We start from the raw sequence: 18,945 nt of genomic DNA on the forward strand, positions 1-18,945 counted from the left end.
AGCTAAACCAGACAAAAAATAATGGCTCTTTTGTAGGGGGTTGTGTTTTCTAAATCAGCTCATTGTGAGATCGGATTGAATACTACTAACATGAATGCATAGGAAAAATGAGGATGGTGTGTCAGGGTTACATGGGAGTGGGATTGCCTCTTTTTTGTAGATTATATCACTTAACAGTAAAATGAAACCTCACCTGGGAAGTCTCACTGAAAACTCAAAAGAGGGAATGACTGAAGGCTCACCAGAGTACGTGTCAGGCCTTTTGATAAGGAGCGGGATGATAGATGAGTGTGGTTTTCTTTGCTGTGTTAGAAAGATATGGGGAAAGTGGTTACTTGGATAGCAGCAAAGGAGGGAAATGCCCTTTGGAAACATATCTGAGTGGATACGAGTGGAGCAGGGGTAGGTGTTGCAGTAATTAGTATAGAAAATGATGAGATCCTCATCGAGTTGCCTGCTTGGCACAACAGTGGAAACCTTTTTTAAATGAAGTCAGCTGCTGAAAAGAGGGTTCATTCACTAAAAAAGGTGTTTGCCATCGGGTCCTCATAACATGCACTGTTGATGGATGTGCAGCCTTCAGCACAGGTGCCTACACTGGCCCAACATACCGAGAATTACTCTGCGAACCCCCAGATAGATTTCCAGTTTTATTTCTTTAGTGTCTTTTTAAATACATGGACATTGTTAAGTTGCTTTTCCTTTCCACTATGAGTGAATTAAAAATGTTTCTAATGGTTTCTCAACCAAGTAAGGGTAATCCAAAGTGTATGCACACACAACTCTGAGGAGGAAGCAGCCCCCACCTTACCTGGGGGCTTTTTCAGTCAGCTGACTTGAAACACATAGCAGCCAATATGTTTTACAAACATCCTGGGCAAAGTTTGGAAGTGTGTGTGCTAGGAGAGCATTAATTTCATTGCAGATAGTGTTTTGAAATGTTAATGTCAAGGTTTATTCTGAGCCTAGCAGAAGTGATTTAATGTACTCTCTCTACAGTTCCCATATAAATAAATGTACAAAGGAGGATTCAACCCAAATTTTGTAGAGGGAATGCACGTATTCCTTTGGACAGAACATTCAGTATTTTCATGGATGGCATTGAAGGTTTTTTTGTTCTCTTTTCTGAGCAGTACAAATAATCAGGTGTCTTAGGTGATGGTCAGAATTGTTAATTTCAATCAAATACTTCTAGAGTGGTGATACTTTAAAAATATTTCAGTGATTACAGAAAAGAACTGATAATAATCTAGAGCTGATACAAATCTGACTTGATTTCACTGCTGGCTTGAGTCAGAGTTGTAAAATGATCTCGCAAAACTGAGTGAATGGGGGATAAAATAGAATCACATTTTCAAAAATGGGAAATAATGCATAAGAATAAAATATGCAAAAAAAATTCAGTGTTCTGATATAGGTGCTTTTGTAAAAACAATTTTCACAAGCTGTCAAAAAAAGTAAATAGTGTTGAGTGTTATTAGGAAGGGGGTCACAACACAAAACATTACTATTCTGTGGTAAAAATCGTTTGAATGAATTGTGGATAGCATGCTTTGAATATTGTAGTCAGCACTGATCCCTCTGATGGATTCAGCACAGCAAAGAGCAACAAGAAGAATCAGAGGCTTGGGATAGCTTCTGGGTGCAGAACGCAGGGACGAGAAGCTAAAGAAAATACCGATTAATTCTGTGGCCATACAGCAGGTATATCCTCAGGTCTGCCATGCCCTACATGATCATTGTATTTAAGTACTTTTTGTGTTTCCAGTTACAGTGAAACTAATTTTTAAAGATACGGGATTTTCACATATTTTTCCTCAAGCTATTGAGCAAGGTATGTGTTTAATTGCTTATTGCCATAGGAGAGCGAATATGTCACGGAGTTATGAGGGCTTTGTGTCTTGAAGGTACAGCAAATCCTGCTCTTAGGGGCTGCATTCCTACTGTACTTCTTCTTTTATGGCTACAACGTTATGCTGGAGGTAATGCAGTTGTTCATGTTGAAGTCGTTTCTACTTTTAGAGGAAAATTTTAGATGTTCTGTAAGAACTGGCAGTCAGGGTTTTTTGGAAAATATTTTAAATCATAAAGCTAAGCGGTTTTATGGATGGCATGTAAATTACATTTGTCATGTTAATCCTTGCTTAATACTTGATGTCAGCTCTTCAGAGGTACAAAGAAAGGAATAAGCAAAGCACTTGCTTTGACACAGCATTCAAATTTTGTATGATAGTTTGAAAAAAAATGCTTTAGAAAGGGTCAGTAAGGTTTTTCTGGGACATCGCTGGCAAAGCATAAGCAGTTTATTGTTAAAAAAGAGCAATGTCGAGTCATCTGCTTGATATCTTTTCTCTATAAATGCAACTGTGAATATTCTTGTCAAAGTGAATGAAAGCGATTTCGAACTTTGTGACTGCTGTTGATTGTTTTCAAATTCACTCTATAAAGATCCCAAACTCTCTCTGGCAAACTCAGAAAGCTGCTAACAAATGGTTTTCAGTCTTGTAAGAAATAAGCATTTTAACTAATTAAATCTATGTAACTGAATGTTTCAGTAGGAGAAAAATGGGGAAAATCCCACTTTACCTTATATTTGTATAAGTTAATTTATTAAGTCCAACGTAAATAATTTTCCTGTTTAGTCTAAGCTTGACCTAATTTCTTTTGGTTAGTTTTTCAGTGTGGTGTCAGTGTGTATTGCAGAGGCAAAGCCCAAGCATGTGGAGAGCAAGACCTTGGAGAACTTAACGGCAAGTGTGGATTTTGTATTCCTGTGATGGGTTAGCTGTTCAGCAGTGTCTGAATTCTGGCAATCTGCTCTTGTTTGCTTAGGATAGGTATGGAAACTATATAATTCACACTCTTTGACCCAGCTGCTGACAGCTCCTTCCTGTTGCCTGAGTCTGGTAAAATATGCTGAAGATAGGCTCTTTTCCTTTTGTTCTTGTGCTTTCAGAAATTCTCTAGTGGCTGAATCTGGATCTTGAATATCGTTTTCATGTTTCTTCAGGCCTTTTACCTGCTGATACAGGGTAATTGCAAGGAATGGTAGGATGAGCATCTCCTTTCTTTCTTTGAAATAGATATTAAGAATAATAGGCACTCTATTCAGACAGATTTCCTATATAAAAGGTTAAATTCTCTGTTAACTTATTGAAATGTGATCACTGTTTGCAATATACTATTGAATTACTAAGTTGATGAAGTATAAAAGCACTAAAATACTATTGCAGTTATCGTAAGTTCTGTCATCTTAAGAGAAAGGCCGGAAGTCAAACATGTCAAAAGTTAACTGAGTTTCAGGAAAATACAATGAGAAAGGACAAGATGTCATTTAAAACCTTGAGGTCTTGTGTTCTATTAGGGTGGCTAAAACTGCAAACATATGTTGAGTTTACCAACACTCAGTTGTATCCATGTGAAACATCTATGACGTTGTAGTTGAAATGGCATACTCATTTATGCAGTAGCTTTCTGTTATTGATAATACCATGGATCTTCTTTTCTTTTTTTTTTTTTTTTTGTGGAAAACTGTATATAGGCAAAGTCAAAAAGCAAAACAGGTGGGCAAGCTCTAAGTAGAACACAAAAGTGTCGTTCCGGTATGTACAATTGAAAGCAACAAAGAGAATGAGGTAAAACTGGAGTTGCTGTTGGATATTTAACCTTTCATCCTTACCTTTTTGCCAGGTTATGGGTCTTGATACCCATTTGAAAAAATGAAAAATTAGCATTCTCTTTTACAAACACATCTGTGGGATAGCTTGAATGCTAGAAATTTATGGGAGCTCAAGGGAGAACAGTGAAAATTCACAGAAGAGAAATCAATTGAAGTTTATTACATAGGTAGAAATCAGCCATGACAGAAGAGGGAGGACCCTGAGCTGAAAATAGGTGGAAGATGGAAACGTATATTCCCTCTCTTCCCCAGGCATCCGCTTATGGCTGTTGGTGAGACAGAGTGCTGACTGGATAGACCTTTGGTCTGACTTAGTTTCAAACTTCTTTCCTCGCATTAAGTTTAAAATAATGGACTTGCTTTTAAAGTCAGTGAATAAGTTTTGAAAATGGGTAATCAATTAACGTAAAAGGGAATTGAATGTCTATATGCACGGATGACAGGTATGTTCACATGCTTAGACAGTAATAGGTAAGTCGCTTGCTCTGTAAATGTAGTGTAGCTTCTCAGTATCCGGAGCATGGGATATATTTAGAAAGTGCTTGATAAAGTATTCAGAAAGAGGGAAGGGGTAATACAATTGGGATGAATTTTGCACTTTGTAGGCAGTCTTTCATTTTATGCTTGAGCAGTGAGCATAATTTTGAAAGTAAATTGCCTCATGCAGGTGCAGGAAATAATAAACTGGGTGTTGCAAAACAAAACAACCCTGGAGAACAATAAGAGTCAAAGCAGAATACCTAGGTATTCCTTATATCACAAAGTTGAGTAAAGGAAACAAAAAGAAGTGCATTCAGAGGGTAAATTGTGATTGTATTTCAGCAATGTGTTGACAGGTTAATGGTGGGTTTAGAGGAACAGTATAAAATCTTAGGCTTAGAAACACATTTTTAATCTATAAAATATATCTATTGAGCAATTTAATAAGCTACCTGGAAAAAAAAACACATTTGATATATGGTTGTATTGTGTGAAAAGTTACTCTTCTCGCTGAGTCTTTCAAGATAACTGATATCTGACTTTTAAAGATTAAAGAAGTATGAATCAGAATGGTCTGAGTCTTTCTTGTGCTGAGGACAGTGGAAACTGCAAAACTGATGAGTAAACCTGCATCTAGATGAAAAACGTAAGTGGAGCAAGCCTGAAGACAATTTGTCAGTGGTCGCAAGAAAAGCAAAGACCTGTAGTTATAGTAGAGAGAAATAAAAATAGTTGTTTTTTTTTCTTTCCCCAAGATGATAATTACATTTCATGCCAAAACAGAAAATGTTCGTATTGAGAATGCAAGAACTAAAAGGCTGAGATTTTAAATGTAAATGCAGGCTAAACAAACTTTTTATGTATTTTCAATGAATAGTATGAGCAAAAGCAAGGCAGACCACAGGAAACCCAGGAAATTAAACACAGCGAGTTATTCATCAGTGAATGTACTGGCCTACCAATACAAACACTACTCTGAGCAGAGCAAGAGAAGAAAGCAAAACTGTAGTCAAGCAAAACAAAGTTACACATGATGCAATCATAGGTCTATTGGAGAATATACTAGAATATATATTAGAATAAAAAAGGAAAATAGGCTCCCATTGTACTACTAAATCAAGGAAATTCTGGCTTGCTATGCTGTCTGGAAGTTGCTGGATATAGACAGAAGCAGCTATGCAAAGTAATGTACTAGTTGAACGAGGACCACTATTAAAATACTTCTGTTGTTGTTGTTGTTTTAATCGAGGCCAGTTCTGAATTAAGAGAAGATATGCAGTGATGTTCATAGTGAAAGTTGTTTTTTCTCTGACCAGATAAAGAACAATGTTCAAATATAAAGGGACTGGTCACTGTAAGAGCTTTAAAAAAAAAAAATGCAGTTACCGCTGCACTTAGAACACCTTCGGTAGTTGTCAGCTGACACTTCAGGAATCCATGCAGCCTGAAATACACACAATGGTCGGCTTATTCAGAATGCTTAAGTGCAGACCCAGGCAAAGAATGAGAATGTCAGATAAGAGTGAGTTATGAAACCTGTCAGCTTAACGAGCTAAGGGTTGGTTGCAAAGCAGAATTTGGAAAGCATCTAAGAATAAGTTGTAAGACGTCGTTTACAAGTGCTAATGTCTGTTGTTCCATTGGGATGCTCAGGCACTGGGAGAAATTATCTGTCTGCTTTCCAGTACTGGGGCTACTGAGGTGAGACCGGCTCGTTCTCAGTGGGGTGATGCTGACGTGCAGCTCACCGAGAACAGAACTGGCCCAAAGCTGCTTTGAAAAGACCGTCTGCAAAGTCAAAGCTATCATACATGGCTAAGTGCAGCCAGCAGTTGCGGTCTGTGTTAGACCATTTGTAAAAAGTCCCTCTCCAGCTTTCTTGTGGGCCCCCTTTAGGCACTGGCAGGACCCAATATATTGAAGTCAGTCATAACACATCACATAACACAGAGCATTTAAAAGAGCTAAGAATCCTTAAAAATAACTGCCAGAGTGCAACACGAGGCAAGTCACTCCTGATAGCAGGCTACTACAGTATTTAAATTCCAGGTTAAAGCAGTTTGTTTTAAATGCTAGCCCATTACTTTCCAGAGCCCCAGCACGTGAGAACACTTCAGGTGGTTACCCAGAGTGGTGCTACAAGTACACCTGCACTATCAGCTCACGTGGCAAGGGAGCCTGTAATTCTGGGATCATGAAGGTGCCTCTGCTCAGAAGGCACAGCATGGTTCTGACTGTTTCTTTTATTCAGAGATGCCAGGATAGTTCTTCTGCTACTTTTCCCTCCCTAAGTCTGTTTAGAATGTTTTGAAGCATTTAGAGCCATAATTTGATCAACCCCTTAGCTTAGAGAAGGAGGCATCGCTTCCTTTGATGCTACCAACACCGAGCACCATTAGAACCTCTTGGCCAGTTACGCTACATTTAGCAGGGGGTGGAGATCTTGGAAGCATAAAGAGTTTGCAGCTTTCCTGAAAGCTGGAGTCTGCTTTTTATGAGAGATTGCAGTCTGACCCCAGCAATTACTTGCTCTGTATGGTTTGATAGCAGTATACGTGCTGCATGTGTAGAGTGGAATTGGTCCTTGAGTTTTGGAGACAGCCAGAGAGAGGAACTTGAAGTTTTTCAAAACGTTGGAGGCAAGGTGGGATATGTGGCAGAACTGTCATTTAGGATGACTAGGAGCCAGCCCATAGGATAACAGTTTTGTTGCTCTGCTCATAGAATAACAGGTTTATCTCATAGACTGAGTCACAGGTATTATCAGATGGAAACTGAGTGGTTAAAATGTGTTACTTGAATGGAGATAATTGGAAACAAATCCTTTTTCTTCTTTGGGTACGGAGGGGAACATTTTAAATTTTGGTTAAAAAAACAGAGAAGAAAATCATTTAAGTTCTGGTACAATACTAAAAATACCTTACAGAAAGCGTTGCGTACCTCATGCTCCCGTTTTTCTAAATTTTCTGGTGCGATACTTGTCTTAATACCTGTTGCAGTGGCACTTCCAAGTGCAGTGCATGGAGAATACCTGGTTGCATACATAATACTGCTCTATCTCGTACGTCATGGTTTGTCATTATGGTAGCTTTCTGAGGCTTATGTAGCTGATGCTGTAATTTTCCTATAAAAAGTACATTAACTGGTGTATTTCAAATGCATGCCCTTGATTGAAAGTCACGTGGGATAAAAATACACAGTATTTCATACAATCCAAGCATTGCAGTGTACTTCGAAAGGTAACACGGTTGCAATTGTTTAGCAAGTAAATCAGAGTAGCTGTTCCTGGTGTTGTATTCTGCAAACAGGAGCAGTGGTGTTACAACTTATCTTTGGGCTTTTTAGAAAGTCAGGCAGCACTGTTTTTCTTCAACTTCCTTTTCATAGGTAAGCTATTAGCAGGGCTATTAACTATTTGATGACCTCTGGCAATAGCAGCCTACCTTTTGGAAAAAAGTTTTTGTGCTTGGTATTTTTTGCGTATTGTAATAATAACTTAATTGGGAAACATGACACATTTTACCTATTCACTTTATTGGTGTATAATTATGTGGTTAAGAAATTAAATACAATTGGAGTCTATTCTATTACAATAGCATTTTGGTAAATGGTTACTGTAATCAAGTTGCTGTTATTAATTTTATAATAGACTTTTCAAAACTGTGTATCTGAAAGATATTAGATGTTTTGGTAATCCTGCACAGGAGATGTTCTTTGGGTAACAGCAAAGCTATTTAGCAGCTGAATAGTTTCACCTGAGAAGCAGTGAGTGTTTCACTGGGCTGATCACAGAATGGCTCAGGTTAGAGGGGACCTTAAAGCTCATCCAGCCCCAGCCCCATGGTACAGGGGGATGAATAGGCAGAGGAGGCAAAGAAGGACAGAGTGCTGGGCAGTAAATGAGGTTAAGCATGACTTTCTGAAGTGGCACATGGAAGTCATTTGCCAACTTTGTTTTTTATTTTCTGGAGAAGTGCATTGTATCAGCCAACAGTTACTGACCTTACTGGTCAGTCAATAAAAGGAGGGGTGTTGAGTTAAGGCTACTTGCCTTATGCTAAATGCAATTTGTATTAAATGGCTTCATAGTAATTTAATTAAACCTCTTGTGCATTTTTCCAGTACATTAAGAGGAAGCAGTGCTAGGAGGTGCATCAAAGTGTGGAATCTGTTTTATTGTTTTTAGGGCTTTGTTTGGTATTGCTTACAAGGTTCACATCTTCACCTTTCGTTCCTGCCACGTGAACTCACTCATGCTTGTGCTGCAGCATGCTGGCCTTTTAATTTGATCCACTGAGACCCATCTGAAAAGATACAAAGAGCAGTTGATATTTTCATATTAGACATGTTTGCAGATCCGTTTCATAGTAAGTTGCACAAATATTTTTATTCACTGTTATCACAAATACTTGTGGCAAATCCTTGGTGTGACGTGCTGGGGTGACGGCTGGGGGTTGGTTGTGACTTGGTAAGATCCCAGATTGTGCAAGGCCTGCCTGCTTCTTCCAGTTATTCCCAGTCCTAGTTTCCCTCTTGCAGTTGTAAGCCCACTGTTTTCTACTAATTTTTCGTGACTTCCAGTCTGTCTCTCTTCCCAGTCAATACCCACTCGCTTTGTTAATCTAAGTGCTCTCCTTACCCATCTGTTCGTGCTTAGCATTCCCCTTAGCCTGCCTTCATCACAGTTCTACCAAGCATGGAGGTAAGACAAACTCCTTGAAAAAAACGTCAGCTGTTCTAACCAGTAAGAGGATTGGATTGTGGTGGTGTGTTTTTTTTTTTAATTCCATATTTGCGCACAGAAACGACTAATTATTTTGACTGAAAATTGAGGGGAAAGGCAGCAGGGTGGGAGTAGCAGTACAAAGCAGATGCCTCAGTGTACTATTTCAGCTCAAAATCCAATTTGGCCAAGATACAAGAAACTGAAAGCAGTTTAGGTCTTGTCTGTAAGGAAAAGAAATCTGATAGAGTGCTTTCTTTTTCTAGAGTTCTGTTGCATAGGTACACTTGCATAATTTATACTTGCTTTTATATAAATTGGCAGCCTATTGTTAGAATTTGCCTAGGAAGGGGGTTATGCCTCTATCGTAACTATTCTCCCATTAAATTCCCTAATGTGGGTAGCAGCCTTTTGATAACGTCCTGCTGACTGGAAGGGTTACAGAGGGACAGATGGGCACTGCTAGTCATTCTCCTATAACTTACTGTTTTGACATTTCTCTTTATTTTACGGATTTAAAGAAAGAAGGGTCAATGTGAAACAGTGCAAAGAAGCTTATATGATGGAGGAGGATAAGCTTATGTTTATTTTCACACATTCGGTTATTTAAATACCAGATTCAGGTTTTCTTCTTCAATATAGGGTGGGGTTTTTTTGTTATTTTTTCCCCCAGAAGAACTAGAATCAGCTTTTTTGTAAGATTCTTTCTAAAGACCTTTTTTTTTTGTCTTGTCTAAGAATAGGTTTGTCTGGCCTTGTGAAGCTTTCTATTTTAAGGAAGAAAATGAGCATATTAAACTATCCATTCCGGTTTGTCTCCAGTTTAGTGTGTTTTTGGTAAAGCATATCCCTGCCAGTTTTAAGTAGTATGACTGTATGAAAAGAAACAAAAAATGTGTTGATAAGTTTTTTTACCATTCTATTTTTTTCTTTCTTTCTTTGTTTCACCTTGTTGTCCTGATATGAGATAAATATAAGTAGTATAACTCCTATTCTGACAAACTGTATTTGACCATATGTAGTATAATTTTACTGTGTCAGAGATAGCTGAAATCTGAGAATAGTTCCAGGCTGTGGAGCCTTGTAACACTTATTTTTGCGCTTATTGCCTTTAGGCTTTCATTATAGCTTTAAGTAACTTGCGTATTATCTTCGGTGCAGATTGTTTCTATAGTTTGAAAGCATTGCTTGTGTTTGATGTAATGTGAAATCAGAAAACTATAGTGCCTTCTTCAGAAAACTAAATTCTTGCTAATGTAGTTATGTGTGGGAAGGGATGCTGGCATACTTGATTGTGATAGACTGGTGAATATAATTTGTTAAATGGAATTCATCCCTAATTTAGTAATGCCACTTTGCTAGGAGGTGATATGCTTTGTATGTGAAGATAAACCAAAGTCCTGATAATCTGAGGTCTGTGCAGATGCTCTTCCATTCAAAGATGGTTTTTTTCTTGCACAAATATTCCTGTAAGTGATTAGATTCTGTTTACGTGACTAGCTTCTGCAGTTTTCATTTGATACAATGAACTTCCCATTTTTAAAGATGTTCTAAATAACATACTGCTGCTCTACAGAGGATTTACGAATTGCTATTTTCTAGCACAGAGATGCCCCAGTTTTATTTCATAGTGTAAGTGATCCCTGAATATTCTTTACTTTTGAGATACACACTTAACTAGTACTATGCAAGCTTAAAATTTGTATAGTCTAATTGCTTCTTCTGTCACTCAAATAACGTGGTCTGGAATGTTTAGCTGATAAGAAGGTAAACAGCATAATGAGCAGGAGATACGTAGGCAGTCAGAACACAAAAGCCTATTCAAGATACCTTTGGTATAATTTGATGTGGAAAATAGAAAACCAGCAGATGTAACACCACTCCCTCCGCAAAGGTCCATAGCATGCAGTAAATACTGTGTCCTGCTAGTGATTAAAGATTGTGTGTGTGTGCTTAATGTATGGATGACCTAATTGATAAGAATGTATGCCGCGCGCATAATAGACCGTAATGACAAACAGGAGATTGATGATAAATGTTATGCATTTTCTTTGTTAAACTGCTTTAATGTAGAGGACTGAACTACAAATCAACTCAGATCAAGCACGGTTTGTCAACTCTGATGGAGTCTTAGGAGAAGTAGAATTTAGAAAGAGGCTTGAGAAGAGCCACTTGGGCTCTCAGTTTTGTATCTGCACTGTGATCCACCACGAGGAGGTTCTTGGTACACTGCTCTATCCTAACATGTAAATGGTGGCCAGTGGTTCAGAGTGCTTCTGGAGAGGCTTTGAAAGAAAGAGAGAATGTTTATAGGTTCAGAAATATGGCAGATTTTTCTATATACTTGTGTGAAAATCATAGTTATTTTAATAGTTACGTTCAGTACATTGTAATAGTGGTGTAGAAAAACACTAGGTCGCTTGAAGCAGCGTTTCAAAATTAGGGGGCTAGATCGGGGTTAAGATACAGAATAATCGAGTGGACATTGTGTCAAACTAGCTAAATTATGAACAGTCTTAAACTCAAATCATACCATTTTACTGTCATTGGTATGGATTTGTTTCGTTTCATTTTCCTTCCCAGAAAATGTTCTGTGTTTCAGTATTAAAGAGATGTGTGCTAAAGCGATGCTTCTTCTGAGGTATTACAATTTGAAACAGACAATGTAAAATCTAACACAGTTTTTGTTTAAAGAATAAAATGCAATGCTTTTAAAAAAAACAATATATATCAAGGACTCCCCAGTTGTGTTGACAGAAAGAAGTATGATTAAAGACTTGTGACTGAACTAGCAAATTGTGCTATCTTCCTTTCAGGCAGAGGCAGGCATGGTCCCGCAGATCTAGAACAGAATGAAAATAAACCAGGAGAGGGTGACTGTGTGTGTGTGTCACACTTGTTCTTGTAAATGGTAACTAAACCAATAACAGATTTGGGGATTTACCGTGGCATGAGACTTAAGAGCGCTACTGCTAGCAGATGTCCACAGCTGTAGTATCTGCACAGAGGAAAATGTTGATCTTTATGGCCACGCACATTATCATTGTGCACAAATAGAAATAGATTATTAGTTGCGACACAGAAGAATAGGAAGAGAACAGATAATTTCTCATCATATAAAAATGATTCATTATAATCTAGATGAGATGAACAAATTATTTTCTAGGGTTGAATTGATGTGGAAGGCTGTGATTATTGTCCATTGCCATAAAATATGTGATAGCAAATAAGTATTAGAGACTTTCCTGTTGCAAGGGTCTCTTTTTTCTACCACACAGGTATGAAATTTTGTGTGTTTTTTTAACGTTGTATATAATGTTAATATATCCTCTGTAAGTACCAGATATATAAAGCACCACTACACAATTACAGTAGAGGCTGTGGTCGTTTGCTCCTTTCAGGTCCTCTATGCAGATACGCCCCATATGTTCCTATATTGAACTCTTCTTTAATGCTGCTTTTCTAGCTTAAGGCTATGTTGAATGTACTTTGTCTCTCTAGCTGTGTATGTGTTTCTTAGTTCTTGGGATTCCTTTAAATAATTGACTTGTACTTGGTTCCCAGATACACAGAGCTGGCTTAACCCAGTTAAGAAATGGGTTATTCTACATATTTAGGAAGGAGGTGTCTGCAAGTGTTTGTATCCATCTCTGTGTAAATTTGTTTCCCCTGTTCCAGGAGGTTTTTTTGTACACCCAAGTCAGTATTTACTAGCCTATTTGCTGAACAGGCTTCTGGTTAACTTAATAATCTGACTGCAGTGTTTATCGGGGAAGTCCACATAAAGCTGTGTAACCCTTCAGTCTGACTGTGAAGAAGTGCCGCACTGATTAATGTATGACCATTCCCTATAAGGTTTCAGTATCACCACTTCTGTCTCAGTGCTTACCCATCTCTCCCGATGGGAGACAAATTCAGTCTCTTACTTTAAAGCTTTGTCTCCATCTGCATTACATTCTACATTCATCTGTAATTTCTCGCTCCTTCGTTTTTAGTGGGCTTCACACACACCAGACCATGTTGTTTCTTGGCCAATTCTTTAGAGTCTTTATTGCAATATTTGCTTTTTTAAAGGTTGATTTCATTCCCTGAAGAAAGCTTTAATCCTCGAAGCATGTTTAGTTTCCCTTGCACACCTTACTCCAACTCATACTTTCTTAAGAGTGGTGTCCAAAACATAAGATTAGGCTGCCAGTGAAATTCTCAACCATGGAATGTGTGTTTGTTCTAGATGAAAAAAATCATTCTAATTAGTTTTGAAATATACAGAAATAGTTTATTATCAAGACATTTTTGCCAAATGAACTTCTAAGTTGACGAACATAGAACTCAGTAAGTTCTTGATATTTTTTTTATTTTTTATTTTTCTAGTTTTTAAGCAGTAATCAAGGTGCAGTCATTTCAGTGTATCCTGATTAAAGGTTTGTTTTGGGGTTTGGTGGTTTTTTTTGGTCAGTTTAGTTTTTGCAAAGCACGTAACAAAAAGTCCTGACTAAGTAAAATCTTTTTTTTTTTCCACCTTGGTTTCTCCTAATGTGATATTTATATTCTTTCAGCTGTTTCAGAAATCTTCTTGTTCTCCCAAAAGGCCACAAGGCACAGCAGAGGTGGTTTCTCCCCTGCAGGGAGTAAAATAGGGTGGTTTTGGAGGAGAGGAAATTGGGGGAGATGAAGTATACCAATCAGTGGAAAGACTGCCATTGCTAGTTCAGCCATTCCTGAAACAACTTACACAAATGCCCATTTCTTATGGACTGGTAAAGTAATTAAAATTTTTGAGATTAGGATTTCTTATGTTTGACTTACAGTTCTATAATGTCTTACGCTTTTCCTGTATTTTAAGTTTTACCAACACTACTGAGCAATGGCATTTTTGTTGTGGTGTGATGGTTTTTTTTTGCAAGAATCTGTCAAAATCTGTCTTTACTTTTTGTAGTTATGTAAAGTTACACTTAAAGGGATCGATAGGAAAGATAACTGTACAGGTTTAAGTAACTGAGAACATACCAGAGTATTAAAAACAGAAGAAATTTGATGTAGTGGGGGGAGAAAACAGCCTGAAGTCAGTTCATATTGGAGCTCTTCATGGAGTCCATCTCTGTGTTCTGGGTATGTTCCTGGTACAGCTAGGTAGCTGCTGTGCCTTTTTGCTTGTTCTTTTCAGTCATTTACCTCTTGGGTTTTCAAATATTTTTCCTTGCCTTCTTGTTTTTCCGTTCTTTATTTGTCTTTTATTTTGACAGCTCCCTGCTGTTTGTTAAATTCAGAAATTCCACTGAATAATTGAAATCTCATTTGATTTAGTTAGCCATGTAATAGAATTTGTGATACTTCATTAAACATCATTGTAGAAATATCTTTTATTATTGAATTTCACTATAACTAGATATAATTAATCTGTTCTGTTCTTACCTAGATGAATTTGTATTTTGAATTGCTAACATGATAGGGAATTCATTTTCAACTCTTACCAATATGATATTATTAGTAAGTTCAAAGTAAACAAGACAATTTCCCAAGGCTTTTTACATTTATAATCCAAATATAATAATGGTGTAGAAAGGCAAATTGGAGAAACCTGACAGCTTGTGGTTTGCACCATGAAGTTTCTGAATTTTCAGTATTAAAATAAGATCGCTCTAATGAATTCAATAGAAGATGAAGAAAGATTCAGTAATCTCTATTCCACAGGGATCTGTGGTGCCTCCATAATAGCGGGTGTTCTTAGGTTAAATGTGATTCCTGGTGTGATTCTTCATTAATGGCTATTGGGTGTTGGCACTGGTGCCCGTACTCCGGAGACAGCTGGAAGCATAGGGTGGCTTTTTATTTTGTACGTTTATTTCTGTGTTCCGGTGTCAAAATTGGTTCACTTCCACTGTAAACAAGCTAATTTTGTTTGTTTGTTTTCCTTGTAAGAAGAATAGGTTTGGTGTGAACTCTGGAAAGCATGTCACTTAATTAAGGGTAGATCAGGGATTTAGAGCTAATGTAGATTTTAAGTTTAACTTGGTGAAATTTGAATAGCAGAATAATTATTTTTCAGTATGTATCTAATTATAAAATATATTTAATAAAGTATTTCATAATTCATTGTAATCTATATTTTTTACTACTTGCTTTCTTGTGTCTCTTGAAGTATCTTCCGAGGTTTGAATACCATGACTCCTTTGTGAATTCATTTTCTCACATATCGTGAGTGTACTATACTGAGTCACTTAATCCAAGAAAGATATTTTACATTTGAAACCTGAATTAGCGTTTCACATTCTTAATTACTTTATAACATACTGTTCTTTATGTAGGACACTTGTAAAACTGGTAATTGCTTCTTAGGAAAGCCATTACTCTTTACTGTATACTGTTGCATTTTTCTTATTTTTTAATGAAATAACTTACATGTTTTATTGATGTCCTTTTCTCAACAGTTTTCAAAATCTTGCTAATGTGATGGCATAAACTAGTAAAAAGGCATTTGGATTACCTCACGGATGTCAGCAATGGTGTTGGATATTGTTAGAGTGGTGCAGTGGGAGTCTGCTGTATGAAACATCAGAAGTTTGTATTTCTTCTAGTTTTGCAATGGTAAGATTTTACGTTTTGTACTAAGTAAATAACAGATTGTTCTGTAAGGTTTCTTTCTTTAGCAAATAACAGCAGCAAATCAGTTAAGATTTTTGTCTTGTATATTATTTCTAGTTTGTCGAGTTTAACAGTAGTTTCTTGCCAAAGTGCACATTGGAATTTGTTTTATTTTATTTTATCAATATCCGTTTCAAATGTCAGTTACTGATCCTTATGTATGCTAGGCTTAATTACAAAACCTACGTGAAATGGAGTGTCTAAATGACCTTGTTTTTTGTGTTTGGGTTCCTTCTCAAATGAGAATGCTCTCTAGAAAGTACTGAGCTTGTACATTAAAGGGGAGAATATACAGGCAAGTTGATGCATGCAGAAAATGGTTACGAACAACTATTGTAGACAACATATCGTTAGTTTCTTTACCTCTTCAGCTCAACTACTGATGTTTTCCCCATTTGCTGTCTTGCTATTTATATTTGCTCCTAAGACAGAGTTCGTCAGAGAACTTGCACTTTGTCCTGAATTGTTACTCTTAATTGAACAAAATGGAAGTTAATATGATAGCAGTTGTTTATACCTGTATCTCCCAGAATACAAACCGCACTCCTTCACAGACATAGATACTCATGTAAGACAGCAGGAGTAAGCAGGAGGGTTTTAGCAGTACAAATACAACTCAGTTTGGGGAGCTTTTGAAAATTCCATTTCATAATTGTTTTTTTTTCTTTGTTACATGGTTATATAGCACATCCTTGTCAGTGTTCTGTAAAGGAGAAGTACTTGAAAAAAAAAAAAAGGGAAAGGAAAAGTCATGTGCAGTGTGGTTGAGCTAGTCCACTCTTCTTTTCCAGCAGCACTGCTGGCGTGTTGCTTTTCAGGAAGTGTGTGGCTGAGGAAAATGCTGCTGTTCAAGTGCCTGCCTTTTAGTATTATCCTAGCAGTTCAACAGCGAGAGTGGCTAGGGCTAGCCATTATTCTACAGCAGGAAAGTAGGAGTGTTTTTTCTTGCTTTGTCCTGAGTTTTGGAATGTAGGGAAGATTCCAGAACATCTAGGATGCAAGTGCAAGAATTCTAAGGTATAAACATCACACTTCTGACTTACAGGCCTTCCACTCCAACTACTACAGCATGTCTTGGATGAAGGCCTTCCAAACCCTGGCTCTGCCTCCACTGAGGGGAACAGACAGGAGAAAGAGCTCTTTCCAGCATAGTAACATACAGTGTGCTAGGGGTCTGTTCTGAAGTTCCTGGTAGCACAATTACCAAATAATTTAGACTGTAAGCTCTGAGGGCTGCACTGGACTCCACAGTGGTGATTTTGACAGCGTTGCTTTTTGGTGACTTGTTAGATACCTTTGGGGAATTCTTTAATGTTGCTGTACACAGCAGAATACTATTTTGTCTAAAGATTCATAGCAACAGTTCCACATACTACACAGTACCAACTTAACAAAAATCTGCTATGTTGTGTTGAATTTCCTTAGTATGCATTATCTACTTGAACAGGTAAAACAGGTTTAAAAAAAAAAAACAAAAACAAAAGAAACAACTCCCAAAGAATTCCGTCCTCCTGTCTTTGGTATCCTAATGGCTTTTTTTTCTGCCTTTCCTCTCCTTTTTGATTGGCCTGCATTATGAAACTCAGAGTTGCCATGTTTTATACAAGATACAAAGAACCTGCCCTATAGTTGAAAAATGATCATAAAATGCTATGCTCAAATATTTTTACCTGAAAAAGGAATTGCAGCAAAGACTTTGTAGAGAGGTGTGATGCTGAATTTAAATTTATATTGTTGCTGTGTGTGGTTGATTGAGATTTAGGAAGTTCTATTCAGTCCTAGCCAAATTAGAACTGTTCGTAACTGGTATTAATTAATGTTTTATTTTGGGGTTTTGCTTTGGAATGTATTCAGGAAAAGAAAGATACTTGTGAATTAAAAGAGAAACATTTTCAGTTAATCTACTATATTCATGTTTTAAAGTATGTATTAGAAATTCGAAAGTCTCCTGTCTTATTCACATTTATTACTTTGACTGGGTTAGAATTTTACCTGTTCAGTACTTTGGAAGTCTGTGTTTCCAGGTTTATGCTTGAGATTTTAAAGCAGCACTTTTTTAAGTGGGACCAAAGAAACTACTGTCCATCATACCTGATTGATTGTTGATTTGGAACTAAACTACTGAGCATTTACAGTATATAGCTCAGACTATAGTCAGGGTACTGTATGAGGTATAGTTTATGCTGTCAGAATTAATTAGTAATGAAAATCTGTCTTCTTCAGATCAGCAAAACTTACTCTTCCCACCAACCTTCAGTTTGTCTTCTTGCTAGCTGAAAAGCTAGAGAGAAGAATTGTATAGCCATTGCTCATTCAAATGCTGCTAAAGCCAGAAGCTCCTTGAGAGTAGCGTTTCCGTATTCCATAATTGACTTATGTTAATTTATGGCTTTAAGTATAAAAACAGTTTGCTTGTTTTTTAGTTGTTGTTTGTGGCTTACTACCAGTAATATATTAGGGTGAGACTAATTTTGTATTCAGTGATTTTCAGAGTTCACAAGCTTTATATTAACAAAGCTAAATGCTAGAGTTGTTTTTTCATATTATTATAGTTAAGAAGAAACATTTTATTTGTATTGTTTGGTATAGCTATATATACAATTAATACTTTTAGCATACATTTCTTTTGCTATGAAAGACTACTTGCACTAAGAACACCTAAGCAGACAGCATTACTAGTTGTAGTTACTATTACAATTACTACTAATTGTGTCAAACTTTAATTGCTTAAGAGGTGTACTGGACTTGTCCCATTCTCTCTTTTCTGCTCTAGGACCAACTGACACTTAATAGAATTCTGAGAATCTGTGCTCTTATTTTTGTTCTCTTCTTGCTGAAGATAAAAAAAAAAAACAACAAAACCTCATAAAACAATTTTCTTCCATTTGTCATTTTCTGCCTTTCGAAATAGCATGTAGAAGGTTTGATTCCATATTTAAAATTTTAAGCTTTCACATCATATGTTAGTGGAACAGGTTCCTGAAATCTGGAATTCAGCTGGATGGAAAAGGGGATGGTATGCCATTATGTACAAACGTGAATCTATTCATTATCATGCATATTATGACAGATTCGTGGTGATGTGGAGTTTGACATGTTGAATTTTTAGAGATGAAATGAATAAAAAAGGTATAGGACTGAAATGATTTTTATGAAAAATGTTATTTTCAGGTTGGGCAGATCGAGTGCTCCTATGTTTCAGCCAGAAGTCTCAAATACACTTTCAAACTAGATGTTTTAAACTTAGCATTGAGTCTGAATTTACTTAAATCCCATGTAGGTGATGATTCATCCAAGCAGCTACGTGAAAAGTTTAAAAAATGAGAAGGCTTGGGAGGACAGCGTTCTAGCACTTCAGAGGAGATTGAGACACTAGAGCCTGGCTTTTTGTTCATGTAAATAGTGCAAAAATGAGAGATGA

The 18,945-nt window shown here is 37.0% G+C and overlaps 1 protein-coding gene across 6 annotated transcripts in view; it reads left to right on the top strand.

Annotated features, from left to right (window-relative positions):
* Positions 1-18,945, top strand: part of ZZZ3 (zinc finger ZZ-type containing 3) — a 63,791-nt gene that overhangs the window by 10,771 nt on the left and 34,075 nt on the right. For all 6 annotated transcript variants that reach the window (XM_050712257.1, XM_050712256.1, XM_035538213.2 and 3 more), the window contains exon 2: positions 15,311-15,467. The gene's annotated coding sequence lies outside the window, so the exon portion shown is untranslated. The remainder of the gene's footprint in view (positions 1-15,310; positions 15,468-18,945) is intronic.

The sequence above is a fragment of the Cygnus atratus genome, chromosome 8 (assembly GCF_013377495.2).
Source record: "Cygnus atratus isolate AKBS03 ecotype Queensland, Australia chromosome 8, CAtr_DNAZoo_HiC_assembly, whole genome shotgun sequence".
Lineage (NCBI taxonomy): Eukaryota > Metazoa > Chordata > Aves > Anseriformes > Anatidae > Cygnus > Cygnus atratus.